This window comes from Bos indicus x Bos taurus, chromosome 12 (genome assembly GCF_003369695.1).
Source record: "Bos indicus x Bos taurus breed Angus x Brahman F1 hybrid chromosome 12, Bos_hybrid_MaternalHap_v2.0, whole genome shotgun sequence".
Lineage (NCBI taxonomy): Eukaryota > Metazoa > Chordata > Mammalia > Artiodactyla > Bovidae > Bos > Bos indicus x Bos taurus.
In genome coordinates, this window is record NC_040087.1 from 6,754,309 (window position 1) to 6,772,009 (window position 17,701).

Genomic DNA, 17,701 nt, shown 5'->3' on the forward strand with positions numbered 1-17,701 from the left:
ATGTATAATAAAAATCAAAATCCTATTTCTAACTTGTCTTTGTGATTACAAATAATTATGCAGAAATTATAAGTACAGATGCAAAATTAAGACATGAAAATAATATTACCGTCCTGATTAACATATTTTATAATGTTTAAAAATAGAGATACAATTTACAGCAACATATTTACATTGGAAATGTTATTTCCTAGCCTACTTTTAATCATAAAATTAGTTGCTAATATTTTCTACAAGTATTATATATATGTACATATATATATAACCTTGCAAAAATTTTAAAATAACAACATACTAATCTGTAGTGTAGATGTATTGTGTTTATTCAACCAAACATCAAATTAACCAAGTAAAATACTAATAAACATTTGCAAATCTTTTTAGCCTAATCATAATACAAAGTACACTTAAGACTTGAATTACTGGTAATATACTTCTGCCTTTGATAAATTTTTAAAGTGAATTAAGTGTCTCCCTTGTTAGGTCTTCTATAATTTGATTTGAATTTAAAAATATGTATGTTTAATTTGATTTTATCTATCTTCATAGAAATTTAGCCAGTAAGTATTGAAATAATATAACAGATAATGATGTGTGCTAAAATGTATAGTAATAATAATTTCTGTCCTGCTTCTCAGTCTATGAAATGTTTTACATACACTATATGATTTCATCACTCATGTCATATTAAAAATTAGTTATTCCACAAGTTGATATGTTTTTAAAGATTTTGATTTTTATTTGTTAAAATAGGGAGTATTTTCTGAGGTTAAGATAAAAAGAAAGCAGCAATAACAGACTCACTTCCTTTTAAATCTGTTATTTGCCTCTGTACAATACAGGGTTTCTCAAAGAAGAAACTACAATGCATGTTAAAATAAAATGACCTTATTTAGAAAAGTTAAATGAAATATGTTATATAATGTAAAAATCACATATTATCTACTTCATTATATGCTAAAACCATAAACATATAAGTTTCTATCCTTAAATTCACCTGAGAAGGAACAAAAAAAAATTTGTTTTGATCTCATCTTAAGAAAATAAGAAAATTTTAAAAAAATCTCAGAGTCAGGGTTTGAAGATGGGAATTAACAAAGGCAAGTTTGGCAAAACTGGAAGAGTCAACATGGCACTGTAAACCTAATGAACTGAGATTTGACAGGTAGGCATGATGCATAGGCGATAGGGGACAATGAACAGAAGCCTGAAAAATGTATCCCTTTCATTTAGTGAAACATGACTGAAGATAATTTCTGTTTGTTCATTTTTGTATTATAAGTGTTCTTATAACTCAGGGAAACATAAATCCACTTGGAAAGCTTGAAACATTTTCAGTTGCCTATAAACAGACCACCTTGGTGAGCAATGAACATCAGCACAAGCAAGGTAATAGAATATTTTCTCCTTTTTCTTACTTAGTTAAATGTTTAAAGAAGGAAAAAAAATGACTGGAGATAATTATCCCTCACAATATAGCATTGTATAAGATGCTATATTATACATACATAACACATACACACACATTTATATACAGTATAAGATGCAAGAAAAGATTTGTGTGTACTCTCAGTCATACCTGATTATTTGCAACCCCATGGACTGTAGCCTTTAAGGCTCCGCTCCTCTGTCAGTGGGATATCCCAGGGAATAATACTGGAGTGAGTTGCCATTACCTCCTCCAGATCATCTTCCTGACTCAGGGATCAAACTCGTGTTTACTGTGTCTGCTGTATTAGCAGGTAGATCTTTACTACTGTGTCACCTGGGAAGTCCAAGAGAAGATACAGATAAAGCATATTTATATTTTCATTCCTTGACCCATATTCATACATAGGTGATGGGCTTAGTTACTTTTTCTGTTACTTTAACAGAGTGATTGTAAAGGGATTATTCCCCACCCCCCAACCAAACTGAGAAATTCTAGAGTGATTTCTATAAGAGTAGGGCAATATCTACCTCCCCCCATCCTCCAGCACTGGAAACTATCATTAATTTAACCAATTTTAAAGGACTTTTTTCCCCCTTCATCATTTCTACAAATGTCAAGAAAAGAGATGTTTCAGCTTTTTCCCCATCAACTGAGTACTCAACACATTGTCATTACAACTGGTGACACTGTGAATACCTCAAGAGCAAAGCTGAATACAAATAACATCTAAGGATTCACATTTATTAAAATGATTCCATCAGTATTTTCTTCTTTATTTTACCAGAGAACTCCTTCTATTGTTCAGAAAAAAAAAAAAAAATTCTGCCAGGATAGATAATAACAATCACAAGCCAGTGTTCCAGAAAGTCACTTCTTTTAGCTTCTAAGAGAAGACCTGCCTTTCTAGAAAACAAAGTGTGTTGGTTTGTGTTCTTTGTACCTTGGAAGATAGGTATGCCCTTGCGATTTACACCTCGGGAGTTGAGAGTTTATCTCAAGAGAAGCAGTTTACAGGTGCTTTGACCGGGTGTGATTGCATTTGTGCATGTTTGCATGCCTTTTTATCTCATTGATTTTTCACAATTAGCCCCAGGATTCGTTTGACTTGTAAAAGTCCTGAACTAAAAAGTTCCTCTTGAAATAACAATGTCTTTGTGTTTTTTCTCTTGTCTTAAAGACTAGATTATCCCCCACTACCGTTCATTAAAGATTAATGAGCAGTAATTAATTATTAATTACTGGGAGGAAAGATTACATGCATTTGCCTTGGGCTTGACAAGCTGTCAAGGACTTCTGCCAAGGCTGCCAGACTCAGCAAGTTCCAGAGAAGGTGTGACACTGAAATTGAAAGTTAAGTGACATTTTTAAGAACTGGAGGAAAAGCATGCTAATAACAACAACAACAGAAAATTTCCCTTTAAGTTTCTCTTTGTCTTTTGCACATAAAAAAGAACAGAAGGATAATGTAGTTCTTTCACTGCTTAAAAGTCATATTAACTGCATATCATGTAATAATTTCTTGCAATAGTGCCCCCCAAAAAGAGATCCCTAGGAGTAATCATCAAAGAAAGGATCATTAATTATCCTTATTTTAATAAATGAAATATTTTGTAGTAAATGTTTCTGCAAATAAAAATAAGGCATTTAAAGTTATATTTAAAAATGAAAAATCTCAAGCACACTGATGAGAAGTGTGTCTGAGACTCAGAATCAAGGATTGAGTGCATTACTCACACTTTAAAATTTAATTTCTATATTCAAGATCTGCTCAACTGAATAGAAAATGAGATATTTTGCTATTCTGAGTATGCAGAGTTCAGCTTAACTAAAAGATATTTAATGGTAATAAAATGTGTATCTTTGATTTGAAAAAGATTATTTTGAACTATATTTACTATCATTGTGAGGAAATCTGTACAGATGACAGCCAAACATTGTAGTGCGCTCTTGTTTATGTCACCTTAGCATAAGATATGCTTTATTATTAATTTCAAATTTTTACCATTTAAAGTATTTCATAAATCAACATTTCTAAAATAAGTTAATTCCTGTATTTACTAAATTCAGCATATAGTGGACATACTATTTTCTTATTCTCAAATAAAGATAGGGATTAACATTTAAGCTTCGTTTACACAGGAAACATCATAAAGAATATTTTAACATATTACGAGTGTTTTATGCTCATGAACCATTTGTATTATAAAAAAATGGGAAATAATGTTAAGTCCCAGGAAGACCAATCATAAGTAACTATGAATTTTCTCTAATAAGGTGTATATATTACATTTAAATGTTTATATAGCATATTACTTTTATCAATGTGGGCAAGATAAGAATTTAGGCACAGTTTTTCAGGAGAAAAATTCAGATAAACTAACATAAAAACATTATGCCAATTTTTTGACATATCCATCAATTTCTAGAACAAACTCATCAAAACTTATGTTTATCAGTTTCTCCTATTAAACTTGCACATTTAAGTTGTGCTCCTGCAACACCGTAGTTTTTTCTACCCTTGGAATAGTATTTTCTACTACTCCATTATTTTTATATTTTAAGTCTCCTTCTTCTCCTGCCCTTATTTATGTCATTATCCCATATAATAATGACTATAATTAAACTTCATAATGAGTTAGTATGAAAGATCTCATTTTCTGGGATCTTTACACATTATGTCTTGTGTAGAAATTAAAAGGCTGACTATTTTGAGCAAAACTGGCTTAACCAACTGTGACACAATGAAACAAAGAACACATTCTTGAGATCCTTGCTTGCCCTGACACTCCTGTTTCAGAACTGCTATAACCAAATGGTGACATTTTTGTGCAGACACAGAAATATGGGGTACTTTTCAGAATCTCTTGTATCAAAAGGTGATCACAACCTGTCTCTCTGATCTGGTTAAGGTCTCTTTGTCTTTCAAAATTAAGAACTGAGAAATCTATTTGTTATATGCATTCTAATTGGGTACTGATAAGATCTGGACACCATCCGTAAGACTGAGAGTCTTAGGTACTGACATTGTTCTTTCAATTACTGCGTATCAGGCATTACATCTTTGCGTGTGAGAAAAATAGCTTACCTTTCTGAATGTCTTTGAAGGTTTTCAAACTGACTTTATGTAGAGGAGGATTTTCAAATTTCAGCATGATTGATATTTTGGGCTGGATAATTCTTTGTTAGGGAAGTTGTCTTGCACAATGGAAGATATTTAAGGGCATCTCTGGCCTGTACCCACTAGATGACAGTAGTAACCTACCTGGCCACTCCTCAGTTCTGCTACTTTTTGCAACTAAAACTTCTTCAGCCAAATATCCCTCGGAGGAGGATTTTGGACAAAACAACCCCCAGTTGAAAAGCATCAAAGTAGTGTAATAGACTTGTAGCTCTACCACTGTGTTTACCGTAGCGTGTTTGAAGAATATTTCAAATTCTAGAGTTTGAGCACTGCAAAGTTCCAGAGTGAATGAGAGATAAAATCTAAGAAATCTACAACTCCTTTATGACAAATGTGACAAATGGAGAAAATTTATGCAAAAACATTGGGGGGGAAATCCATTTTTTCTGTTTACAATTGTTTATTATCTTTTTCTTACAGGTGTAGTACACATATACGTTCTGTCTAGGTTGAAATTGCTGCCAGATCTGTGCTTGTCTATAATAGAAAAGATTTTACTAGTCTCTCAAGGAAGCAGAGTAATTAGCCAATTACAATGGGATATTTGTAATTGCAACCATATGTAACTCTGGACAGATTTGAGTGACATTTTTGGAAATTACTTATTCATTCAAATATGTCATTCTTGCGTTCTACAGAAACAAATTATCTTAAATTGAAAGACTATTCAATATAAAAAAGAAAAAAATACAAATGAGTACCAAGGTAGCAACTAGAAGTAATAAAATAAGCTATATTTCTGTAAAATATTTTTAATGATTAATAAATGAAGATTTATATATGGATACAAATGTAATGATGGATAGAAATGTAATACTCTGGATACAATATGTATTATATTAAAACTGATGAATTTTGGATGAATAAAACTTAATTGAAAAGTTTGTTTAAAATCATACTAAATGTATTTTTCTTGAATATTATCAGAATTTAAAATAAAGTATTATGTGAACTTATTTTTATATAAGATTTTGAGATTATTTCCTAATGAAAACCCTAATTGTTTTGAACTTCTTACTGGTTTCCTCCATTGACGTCATGGGTCAGAGAAATTATCAGTGTTTCCACAAAACATTTAAAGTCATTAGAATGTAAATATATGTGTTCAGATAAACTGATTTGCAAAAAATCAATGTTTGTATCAAACTGATTATTTCTGGTTAACCACTTCAAGAACTGTTTGTGGAAAAATTTGTCATAGTTATTTTTGTGACAAACATATAGGAGAATTATGTTGTACTAAAATGCAAACTTAAATACAATGTCCTAGATCCTTTGATTGCTTTAAGATCTTGTTGGATATTTGAAATGAGTTAATTAATAAATCATCTTTTGTTTGGTGAAAAACATTTAAACTAACTTAAAGTCATAAAAAGAAAAGAATAAGAGATCAGGGAGAAGGATCTTCACTTGTTTTTTTAGATAGTACACAATTAAAATGAGTTTCTTTCTTTGTACTATTAATACAAGGTCAATTCTATTTTGAAACTTACTTTGGAAGGTTTAAATAATATTACCTTCTAGCTATATATGTTTGCATGTATTTGTATATATAAATAAGCCTATAAATATGTACTTATATTTGTATACACTAATGTATGTATATTCTTAACATCTCCTGCTTGACTACATTCAATTTTCCCCAATTCATGGACCTAACATTTCAGGTTCCTATACAATAGGCATTGGATTTTACTTCCCGTAAAATTTTACTTTCCTTTTACTGTGTGCGGATCACCAGACACATCCACACCTCAGCGTCCTATCCACTTTGGCCCAGCCACTTCATTCGTTCTGGGGCTACTGGCAATTCTGATCCCTCTACCGCAGTAGCATATTGGGCACCTTCAGACCTGTGGGACTCATCTTTTGGTGTCATATATTTTTCGCCTTTTATACTGTTCATGAGGTGAACTGTATACTGGGAGTGGTTTGTCATTCCTTCTCCAGTGGATCACGTTTTGTCTGAACTTTCTACTATGACCCGTCCATCTTGGGTGACCTTGCACAACATGACTCATAGCTTCATTGAATTACATACACAAGGCCCCTCACCATGAGAAGGGAGTGATCCAAGAAGGGGTACCTGAGTCAGTTGCAATGCCCTCCTCCAGAGGATCTTCCCAACCCAGGGATCGAACTCAGGTCTCCCTCATTGCAGACAGATTCTTTACCATCTAAGTCACCAAGGGAGACCAAGAATACTGGAATAGGTAACCTATCCCTTCTCCAGGGAAACTTCCTGACCCAGGAATTGAACTGGACTCTCCTGCATTGCAGGTGAATCCTTTACCAGCTGAGGAACCAGGGAAGCTCCCTGGTATGTCAGCAAATCTGGAAGACCCAGCAGTGGCCACAGGACTAGAAAAGGTCAATCCTCATCCCAATCCCCAAGAAGGGTAGTACCAAAGAACGTGCTAACTATCAGACAACTGCACTAAACTCCCTTTCTAGTATAGCCATGCTTAATTAATATCTAGCATTCTAGGCTTTAGTATTATGCAGACCAAGAACTTCCAGATGTCCAAGTAGGGTTTAGAAAAGAAGGAGGAACTAGAGATTAAGTTGTCAACATTTGCTGGATTATAGAGAAAGCAGGGGAATTTCAGGAAAACATCTATCTCTTTTTCATTGACTATGCTAAAGCCTTTGACTGTGGATTGTGACAAACCGTGGAAAACTCTTAGAGAGATGAGAATACCAGACCATCTTACCTGTCTTTAAATAAACCTGTATTCAGGTCAAAAAGCAACAGTTAGAACCCTGTATGGAAAAACTGATTGGTTCAAGACAGAGAAAGGAGTACTGCAGATCTGTCTGCTGTCTTCCTGTTTATGTAACCTATACACTGAGCACATCATGAATTACAATCTGGAATCAAGATAGGTGGGAGAAACATCAACAACCTCAGATATGATGATGATACCACTCTAATGGCAGAAAGCAAAGAAAACTAGAGAGCCTCTTGATGAGGGAAATGGAGGAGAATGAAAAAGCCAGTTTCAGACTAAATATTAAGAGGAAACTAAGATCATGCCATCCAGCCCCATCACTGCATGCAAAGAGAAAGAGGAAAGGTGGAAATAAGGACAGATTTCCTCTTCTTGGGCTCCGAAATCACTGCACAGTGACTGCAGCCATGAAATCAGGAGACTATTGTTTCTTGGCAGGAAAGTAATGACAAACCTAGACAGTGTTGAAAATCAGAGACATTACTCTGCCAACAGAGGTCTGTGGAGTCAAAACTATGCTCTTCCCAGTGGTTATATTTGGTTGTGACAGCTGGATCCTAAAAAAGGCAGGGCACTAAAGAATTAATGTCTTCAAAAAATTGATACTGGAGAAGACCCCTGAAAGTCCCTCCTTGAACAGTCTTAACAGAGATCAACCATGAATTTTCACTGGAAGGACTGATGCTGAAGCTGAAGCTCCGGTATGTTGGTCATCTGACACAAACAAGCAACTCATTGGAAAAGTCCCTGATGCTAGGAAAGACTGAGGGCAGAAGGAGGAGAGGGCATCAGAGGATGAGATGCCTGGAGGGCATCACAGATGCAAGGAACATGAACTTGGGCAAACTCCAGGAGATGGTGAGGGTCAGGGATGGCTAGCGTGCTGCAGTTTGTGGGGTGACAAACAGACATAACTGGGCGACAACAACTGACCAACAACAATGTTTGTGTATGTTTATAATACACATTTAAAAGCTTTTTGAAGCTAATAATTTAACGAATTGTACGTGTAATAGAAGATGTGTAGTTTGATTCTGGTTTTGATTCTAATAAGTGCTAGTGAAGTGTTATTATTGTTTCATTGAAATACCAGCTCACAACTGTTAGGATAGCCACTACCGAAACATGACAGCAAGCAACAAATTTTGGCAAGGACTTGAAGAAATTGGAACCCATATGCACTGCTGTTGGGAATGGAAAATGGTGTAGCTGCTATGGAACGCAGTATGATGGTTCCTCAAAAATTAAAAACAGAATTATTAACATCATGCCATCCAGTAATATCACTTATGAATATACACCAATAATAATTGAAGCAATTTGTTAAGAAATATTTGTACACCCATGAATATAGCAACATTATTCACAATAGCTAAGTGTCCACAACAGATGAATGGATGAACAAAATATGATGTTTTCACACAATAGAACATTAAAAGAAATTAAACTATGACACACACTATCATATATATGAACTTGTAGAAAGTAGGCTAAGTGAACTGAGCCATTCACAGGAGTACAAATACTTTATGAATCCACTTACATGAGGTATCTAGAGTGGTGAAATTCATATAAACAAAAGGTTGAATGGCGATTGCCAGGGGCTGGTAATAGCTGAGAATGGGTGGTTATTATTTAATGGGCATGAGTTTCCGATTTGCAAGATGAAAAATTTCTAGCCATCTATTCCACAACTACATGAATTTATTCAACACTACTGAACAATGCTTCCCTGGTAGCTCAGACGGTAAAGCGTCTGCCTACAATGTGGGAGACCCAGCTGCGATCCCTGGGTCGGGAAGATCCCCTGGAGAATCAAATGGCAACTCACTCCAGTACTCTTGCCTAGACAACCCCATGGACCGAGGAGCCTGGTAGGCTACAGTCCATGGGGTCGCAAAGAGTCAGACAGGACTGAGCGACTTCACTTTCATGTTCACTGAACAATGCACTTATAATCATTGTGATGGTAAATTTTGTTATGTATATTTTATCACAATATTTTTAAAAGTCACTATTTACCTTCTGTATAATCTTCCCAGATAGGAGAATTTGCTTTTCTCATTATAATATCTTATTCCAAAAGTTTAATGGCTTTAAGTTTATATTTATCATGTTTTCAAAGTACTTTTTGGAAAACATGAATAGAAGTTTCTCAAGTCTGCAGGAGTTGATGTTGTTTTAATGAGGTTACCAAGCCAAACCACTCACCGGCACTCCACCCTTTCTGTTCTGAGATGGGGCGTACTAACCAAAAGTAAAAGTAATTTTTTTTTCTTCCAAATGTGCAGAATATGAAGGGCTTGCTTTTTAATTTTAAACCTTTGCTTGGTATGCAAAAACAAGAGGAAAATTAGAAAGATACGGGTATAGTTTCAAATTCTTAATTATCCAATACTGCTTATTTAAGCCCTAATGGAATAAAAGTTATCAGAAAAAAAAGAAACTCATCCTATAAAGTACATCAATTTTATATAAAAAAAAGAAACAAAAAAATGATGTTAAAAAGAATATATTAGCTGTAACTAACAGACCCAGGAGATTTTGTAAGGGCCTCACTATATCCATTTATCAAATAATTTAAAAATTTTTATTTTTTATACCACACAGAAATCTACTTTTCTCTAAACTGATATTAATTAAGAGTTGGGCTGAAAAACATAATAACAACCAGTCACTTCATTTTTTTTTTTTTTCTTATAAACAGGTTGTTTCTGTTTTTCTCTTATGTTGCATCGCTTTACCTTCTGACTCGGGGTTTCCAGGGTGAGGGAATAGAAATAGAGAATTTTAGAGAAAAGTACTATAACAAGTGTCTTTTATTATTAATATTGCAAAAAACAGATTCCTGTTATCTTTACCATACCTAGGTTAGCTGCTTGCCAGTAACTTGCCAGCAAATGTCAGTAGAAAGTTAAGCTGTTTTAATCAGAAAAGTCGGCAAACTAGGGTGATGGTGGACTCGTGTCCAGAGACCAACTACAAACAGCATGCTCAGTGAGAACAGTTTTTAAAGAAAAATTTGGGGGGTGGGGAGAATCTCAGTGAATCATCAAGACAGGAGGTTGGGTTCTGCATCCTCCATAGTGTGCAGTTTCTTCAGATGTTATCTTGCCCAAGTGTTCTGCCTGCAGGATTGCGTAGGGGGCTGTGGGGATAGAGAGCTAGTCATTTTTTAACTGTTTAATTCTTCATCCTTCTTTTATCTAGGAAAAGTATCAACAATTAGACAAGGCAGCGTGACATTCGGGAGAGCATTAAGTCAGGAATTAGTTTCAAGTTGCTTAGTGAGCTCATTCCTATAATTAGATTCTTCAAAGGTTAAAGGGAAACAGAACTGGGCAAACACGAAAGGAGCAAAAAACTGTTTTTAGAATAAGCTGATTAATATTGCCACCAACTATATTACTGAAGCAAGGAAGTACATCAAGACCTCCAGGACTCTTCTCTGAAAACAGATGAGTTTGTGAAAGCAGAACCAAGATACAAGATCCAGTGCATTTGGGTTAATCACACATGAGTTAGTAAGACTCTTAAAGGAAATGGTCTGTGATCATTTATTTAAAAATATGCATTTTTTGCTATAAAGTATAATTTTCATTATATATATTTTTTTTTCCCCAGAGGCTAGTTTGTTTTTCTGTCTTCAAGGTCTCAGCTCCTTAAAAAGGGCTTCAGGAGAGGTTGTGGGGAAAGTTGAGATGGGAGTTGGTTCCTGATTACCTTGCTTTGAAAGACACAACTTGCAGTAAGATAGCATCACAGACAGTTTGGGAAGCACACAGATTTTAGTGATACTCATTTTGGAATATCCCTAATGCCTGTGGCCTCTAAAATGTTCCAATTGATGAATTCCTTAATGGCCTTTCTTTGGGCAGGCAGAAGCACTTTTTGGCATGACTATTGTTATTTTTTTTTTCCTCATCTTAAAAGCAAAGACCCAAGGAAAGATGAGATAGGTTTTTAATATGCTAATCTCTCATGAACATTTTGGGGAAAATATTTATTGTCTATCTTCTACCTCAATTTAACAGATAATAGGAACAGAAAACTCGAGTAAAATCTTCTTTGGATGCCATCCAATTTTAACAAATATCTTAAGACTCATGGAACATGTCTTTGGAAAATCATAATGCAGATTATAAACGAAAAATGTTTAAGGACATAAATGACTCTATAGAATTGATTTACTGGCCTTATTTGTATTCTTGGGCTTCCCTGATGGCTCAGATGGTAAAAAGTCTGCCTGCAAGCTGGACACCTAGGTTCGATCCCTGGGATGCGAAGATCCCCTGGAGAAGGATATGACAAACCACTCCAGTATTCTTGACTGGAGAATTCCATGGACAGAGGATCCTGGCAAGCTACAGTCCATGGAGTCACAAAGAGTCAGACATATCTGAGTGACTAAGCACAGCACTGAGTAGTGAGCAGTAAAATACACAAAGCTTTTACTCAGAACCTTTATTTTCATTAGAATACAGTTACTTACATATGATTAAAGGACAAATACTCATTTCTACCAGAATGTTCTTTTGTTTACTGAGCCCCAGCCTTAGAGGTGGTAAAAAGAGAAAAAAAAAAAAATTCAGTTCAGTTCAGTTCAGTTGCTCAGTCATGTCCGACTCGTTGAGATCCCATGGACTGCAACACGCCAGGTCTCCCTGTCCATCACCAACTCCCGGAGTCCACCCAGACCCATGGCAATTGATTCGGTTGATGCCATCCAACCATCTCATCCTCTGTCATCCTCTTCTCCTCCTGCCCTCAGTCTTTCCCAGCATCAGAGTCTTTTCCAATGAGTCAGCTCTTCGCATCAGGTGGTCCAAGTATTGGAGTTTCAGCCTCAACATCAGTCCTTCCAATGAACACCCAGGACTGATCTCCTTTAGAATGGACTGGTTGGATCTCCTTGCAGTCCAAGGGACTCTCAAGAGTCTTCTCCAACAACACAGTTCAAAAGCATCAATTCTTCTGTGCTCAGCTTTCTTTATAGTCCAAATATCACATCCATACATGACCACTGGAAAAACCATAGCCTTGAGATGGACCTTTGTTGACAAAGTAATGTCTCTGCTTTTGAATATGCTGTCTAGGTTGGTAAAAACTTTCCTTCCAAGCAGTAAGTGTCTTTTAATTCCATGGCTGCAATCACCATCTGCAGTGATTCGAGAGCCCAAAAAAATAACGTCTGACACTGTTTCCCCATCTATTTGCCATAAAGTGATGGGATCAGATGCCATGATCTTAGTTTTCTGAATGTTGAGCTTCAAACCAACTTTTTCACTCTCCTCTTTCACTTTCATCAAGAGGATCTTTAGTTCTTCTTCACTTTCTGCCATAAAGGTGGTATCATCTGCATATCTGAGATTATTGATATTTCTCCCAGCAATCTTGATTCCAGCTTGTGCTTCCTCCAGCCCAGCATTTCTCATGATATACTCTGCATATAAGTTAAATAAGCAAGGTAACAGTATACAGCCTTGATGGATTCCTTTTCCTATTTGGAATCAGTATGTTGTTCCATGTCCAGTTCTAACCGTTGCTTCCTGACCTGCATAAAAAGATTTTTTTTTAAATAGATAATTAATTATGACTTTGTAAATCCACACGGTAGATGTTAACCGTGTATCTTTCTTATCTCATGACTTTATACTTACTGACAATATAATGCATATTAACACAACTATTTCATCTGTGGCAATGAGTTGATCTTATACAACAGAAGAAACAGAGTATATTGCTTAAATTCACAGACTGCCTTAAGTAACCACTGCGGAATTAGTGTAATATCAGTTTTTATGGAAATATTCTTTTAAATGAATCTATGTCTAATTTTCATTGTCTATGAAATTAAGGTGAAGAAAAGGTAAACAAGTCAAAAAATGTGTAAATGATCTTAGCTCAAAAGCACAACAAATGCACTCTGTGATCAGGAAAAAGTTTAGATGTTGTTTAAGATCACAGGTTTCACTGTTGAGGATAAACCAAATTTAAGGCAAAAAAGGCAAATATGGAAATGTGACTTTTTGTCACTCTGTAGCATTTTCTATTAAGCCCAGTAAGGGCTACCTGATCCTCAGGAAATGTAACTTTGTTTTCAATATATATTATAGGGTATGTGTTTTAAGCTATATAGAGAGATTAATTCTAGGAGAAGGCAATGGCAAGCCACTCCAGTACTCTTGCCTGGAAAATCCCATGGATGGAGGAGCCTGGTAGGTTGCAGTCCATGGGGTCGCTAAGAGTCAGACACGACTGAGAGGCTTCAATTTCACTTTTCACTGTCATGCACTGGAGAAGGAAATGGCAACCCACTCCAGTGTTCTTGCCTGGAGAATTCCAGGGACGGGGGAGCCTGGTGGGTTGCCGTCTATGGGGTTGCCCAGAGTCAGACATGACTGAAGCGACTTAGCAGCAGCAGCAGAGAGATTAATTTAAGAAAGCTTGTAAAAAAAAAAAAAGAAAGAAAGAAAGAAAGAAAGCTTGTAAGTACATTTACTCTTTTTGTTTTTTCACTGTCTAATACAAAAGATATTATAAGAGCCCCTCAGACTCCCCTGTCCATGGAATTCTCCAGGCAGGAATACTGGAGTGATTAGCGGTTCTCTTCTCCAGAGTATCTTCCTGACCCAGGGACTGAACCCTGTTTTCCCGCATTGCAGGAAGATTCTTTACCATCTGAGCCACCAGAGAAGTCTAATGTAGAAGATACCAAGACATTGGGGTTTTGTCGTCCATTGCAAATTATCCAGTTTTGTGTCTAAATCAGCTTTGGAAGATTGTTATACATCTAGTCTCTCCCATTTCTAAACTTTTTGAGAGGAAGTCACTCTTTGTGACATACTCTCTTCCAGGGAGTTCTATTAGCATACAGTCTGGAAGACAGAGATAGTATCTTTTTCTGGAGTAAAATGAAAGAGATTGTTTTGAAAAGTAGTGATGTATCCCTCTGCAGCAAAGGGCAGCCATAATTACAGACCACTATCGAAAGATAGGCAATCTCTATATTCAGAATTCTCTGTCATTCAACCCACTGTATGGATCTAAGACTGGCCTTTATGTGCCCCTCAGCTTGGCTAAACTTTAGACAGTCTTATTCCAGACTCTAGGCCTCTGATTTTCCTTTTTAGGACAGTTTATTTTAGAAAACTCATTGTAAATTCTTTCTCTGCTCTATTGAGATGTAAATCTTCTAGTCCCTTGCCAGGTTTACAACCATCTTTCTTGAGATCCTAGGAATGGTCCTTTGAAATGGAATCATCAGAAAGTTGAAATGTCTAACTCCCCAGTCTCTGTGGAAGGGTAGAAGGCTGACTTATAAATGTGCCAATTAACAAGCACAGCTGACCTCATCATCTTGCCACCTCCAGGGTAATGTCTTATAGTACTTTTTTCCACTAACCTACTACAACACTTAAAAACTCTAGTTCCTTTTCTTTCAATGGAATTGAGTTCAATCTTTCTCCCTTATTGCAATAGACTTGCTCTTTTCTGTAACATCCCTTCGTGGGATTGGGCACAGATGTTATTCTGGCTCCTCAAGAAGGATGACAAAGAAGAAATCCTCTGGCTCCCTTATGGAGATTGTGCCTAGAACACACTTTATACCCATTTTGCAATCATCTTGAATAAAGTCTGCACTGCCTGTTCAACCTATCTAGTACTATTTTTTGACATATCCAAATTCCATCATATTGCCTTGTGTTGGTTTTGGAGCTCATAGAATGGTTTGTAAAAAATGCTTTATTCTGATTCTTGATAGTTCTGTGAGTAATTAAGTGTCCCCTGTCTTTTCCAGGGAGTCTCATGTGTTCTACAAGCATCCATAAAACTGTACCAAAACTAAGTCGTTAGCTTACAAGTAAGACAAAATTATTACACTCTTCACAGTTCTTGAAACTAGAAATCCTATTTCAGCATTTCTCTCCACAATGACTATGCAAGTCTGAATTTCTTATATCCAATTTTAATGAGCTCTGCCATTCTGCTAGTTCCCTCATTAATGAGTTAAATGTGACATTGACACATGCTTATTATCTATTTGCATGACAGTGAGAATTTTAACAATTTGAGAACTGTGGTCTTCTTATAGTGTTAATATGCCAATGTGCACCTATCATTTTCAATGACCTGGTTCACATAAGGAGATATCTTAAAAAGGTATAGTTTAGATGCCATAGGATAAGATTTGGGAAAAACTCAGTTTCATAATTTCCTTGGTCTGTCCACTTGCAGGAGGCAAATTCACATAAGATATTTCACCATGCCTCATCTGTCTGCAAGTAGTAATCTCCTACTGCTTTTAATAAATATTAAAAAGTCATAAAATTATTTCTTTTATACTAAGTGATGTATTCGATTTTTAGTTCTTAAAACATTTTACTAAATGCCTTTGTGTGTGTGGGTTCCAATATTAGGCAACAACTAGTTTCTGAGTACCTACTATGCAATGAGCTCTTCATTGAGATATAGTAATAGATACGAAAAGTGTATGTTAATGGATTTTTAAAATATATAGATGTTTCCATTTGGTAAGGAGTCCAGAGATGTGTTTTAAAATGTAAATAATGAAGGACAAAAAATAAATTTTCTTTAATATAGTCTAGCATATCTGGCAGGGATTCCAGGTGGTAGACATTGGTATAAAAAAGAGCATACTCAGGATGCAAACTTTGCTTTGTTAAGAAAAAAAAAAAGCATAGAAAAAAGATAACACCAATACTGCACAATCTCTTCCAAAAAATGGAAATAGAGGAAACAATTCCTAAATCATTCTAAGAGGCCAGTATTACCTTAATATTAAAATCAGATAGAGATATTACAGGAAAAAAAAACTACAAACCAATACCTCTCATGATCATAGACAAAAAAGAAATAAACAAAATACAAATAACTGAAAAATAAATGCAAGACAAAATAAACAAAAACTCAAAAACAAACAACAGCAAAGAAACCTACCTCAACAAAATATTAGGAAAATTGATTTAACAATTTATAAATTGATATTTATACTATGACAACTTGGGATTTATTCTAGGTAATCAAGTCTGACTACACTGAAAAGCTATCACTCTAATCAACCTTATCAATGGGATAAAGAAGAGAAATCATATGAACACATTGATTCAGAAGAATCATTTGATAAAATGCATCATCTAGTTATAATAAAAAGCTCAGCAAAGGATAAATATGGAAAAACATAACAACTTGGTAAAGAACATTAGAGAAATCCAAGAACTAATAGAATTAATGGTGAGAAACTGAGAGAAGTGTTCCCATAAGATTCTAATGTGTAGATAAAAAAACAAGCATATGACATGTTGCTTAAACTTACCATTGAGAAATTGCAAACTAAAACAGCAATAAAAGAACACTACACACACACAACAATGGCTACATTTTTAAAAACCTGACAATACTAATTGTTTGTGAGAGTTTGGATTGATAAGCACTCACATTCAATATTGGTGGAAATATAAAATAATTGCAATTTGGAAGGCAGTTTGGAAAATTTTTGCAAAGTTGAACTTGTCTTACCATATAATAGAGCTTTCATACTCCTAAGTATTTATACATCGGACTTGAAAACCTATACAGGAATATTTATAGCAACTTTATTCATAACTTTCAAAGCTGAAATTAAATAAGATATCCATAATAGCTAGATAAATGAACTGGTATATACAAATTATATAATGTTCAATGATAAAATGAGTGAACTATCAATCCACAAAAAATATGGAGGAATCTTAGAAGTATATTGCTAACTAAAAGAAGCTTTTAATACTATGAAAAGTCTGCATATTGTATGATTCCAATTATATACTATTTTGAAAACAGCATATCTATAGAAACAATAAAAGATTGGAAGCTTCAAGGGGAGTGAGAGGGAACAGGAATGCATAAGTGAAGCTCAGGAGATTTAGGTTAGTAGAAATAGTCTTTATAATACTGTGATGGTGGATACATGACATTACATATTTTTCAAAATTAATATATTTTACTATATATATATATATGTAATTGATGAGTGAGGGAATCTCAGGAAGGCATGCAAGCTATGCTGAGGGAATTCAGTTCAGTTCAGTTCAGTTCAGTCGCTTAGTCGTGTCCAACTCTTTGCGACCCCATGAATTGTAGCACACCAGGCCTCCCTGTCCATCATCAACTCCCAGAGTTCAATAAAACTCATGTCCATCGAGTCAGTGATGCCATATAGCCATCTCATCATCTGTCGTCCCCTTCTCTTCCTGCCCCCAATCCCTCCCAGCATCAGAGTCTTTTCCAATGAGTCAACTCTTCGCATGAGGTGGCCAAAGTACTGGAGTTTCAGCTTTAGCATCATTCCTTCCA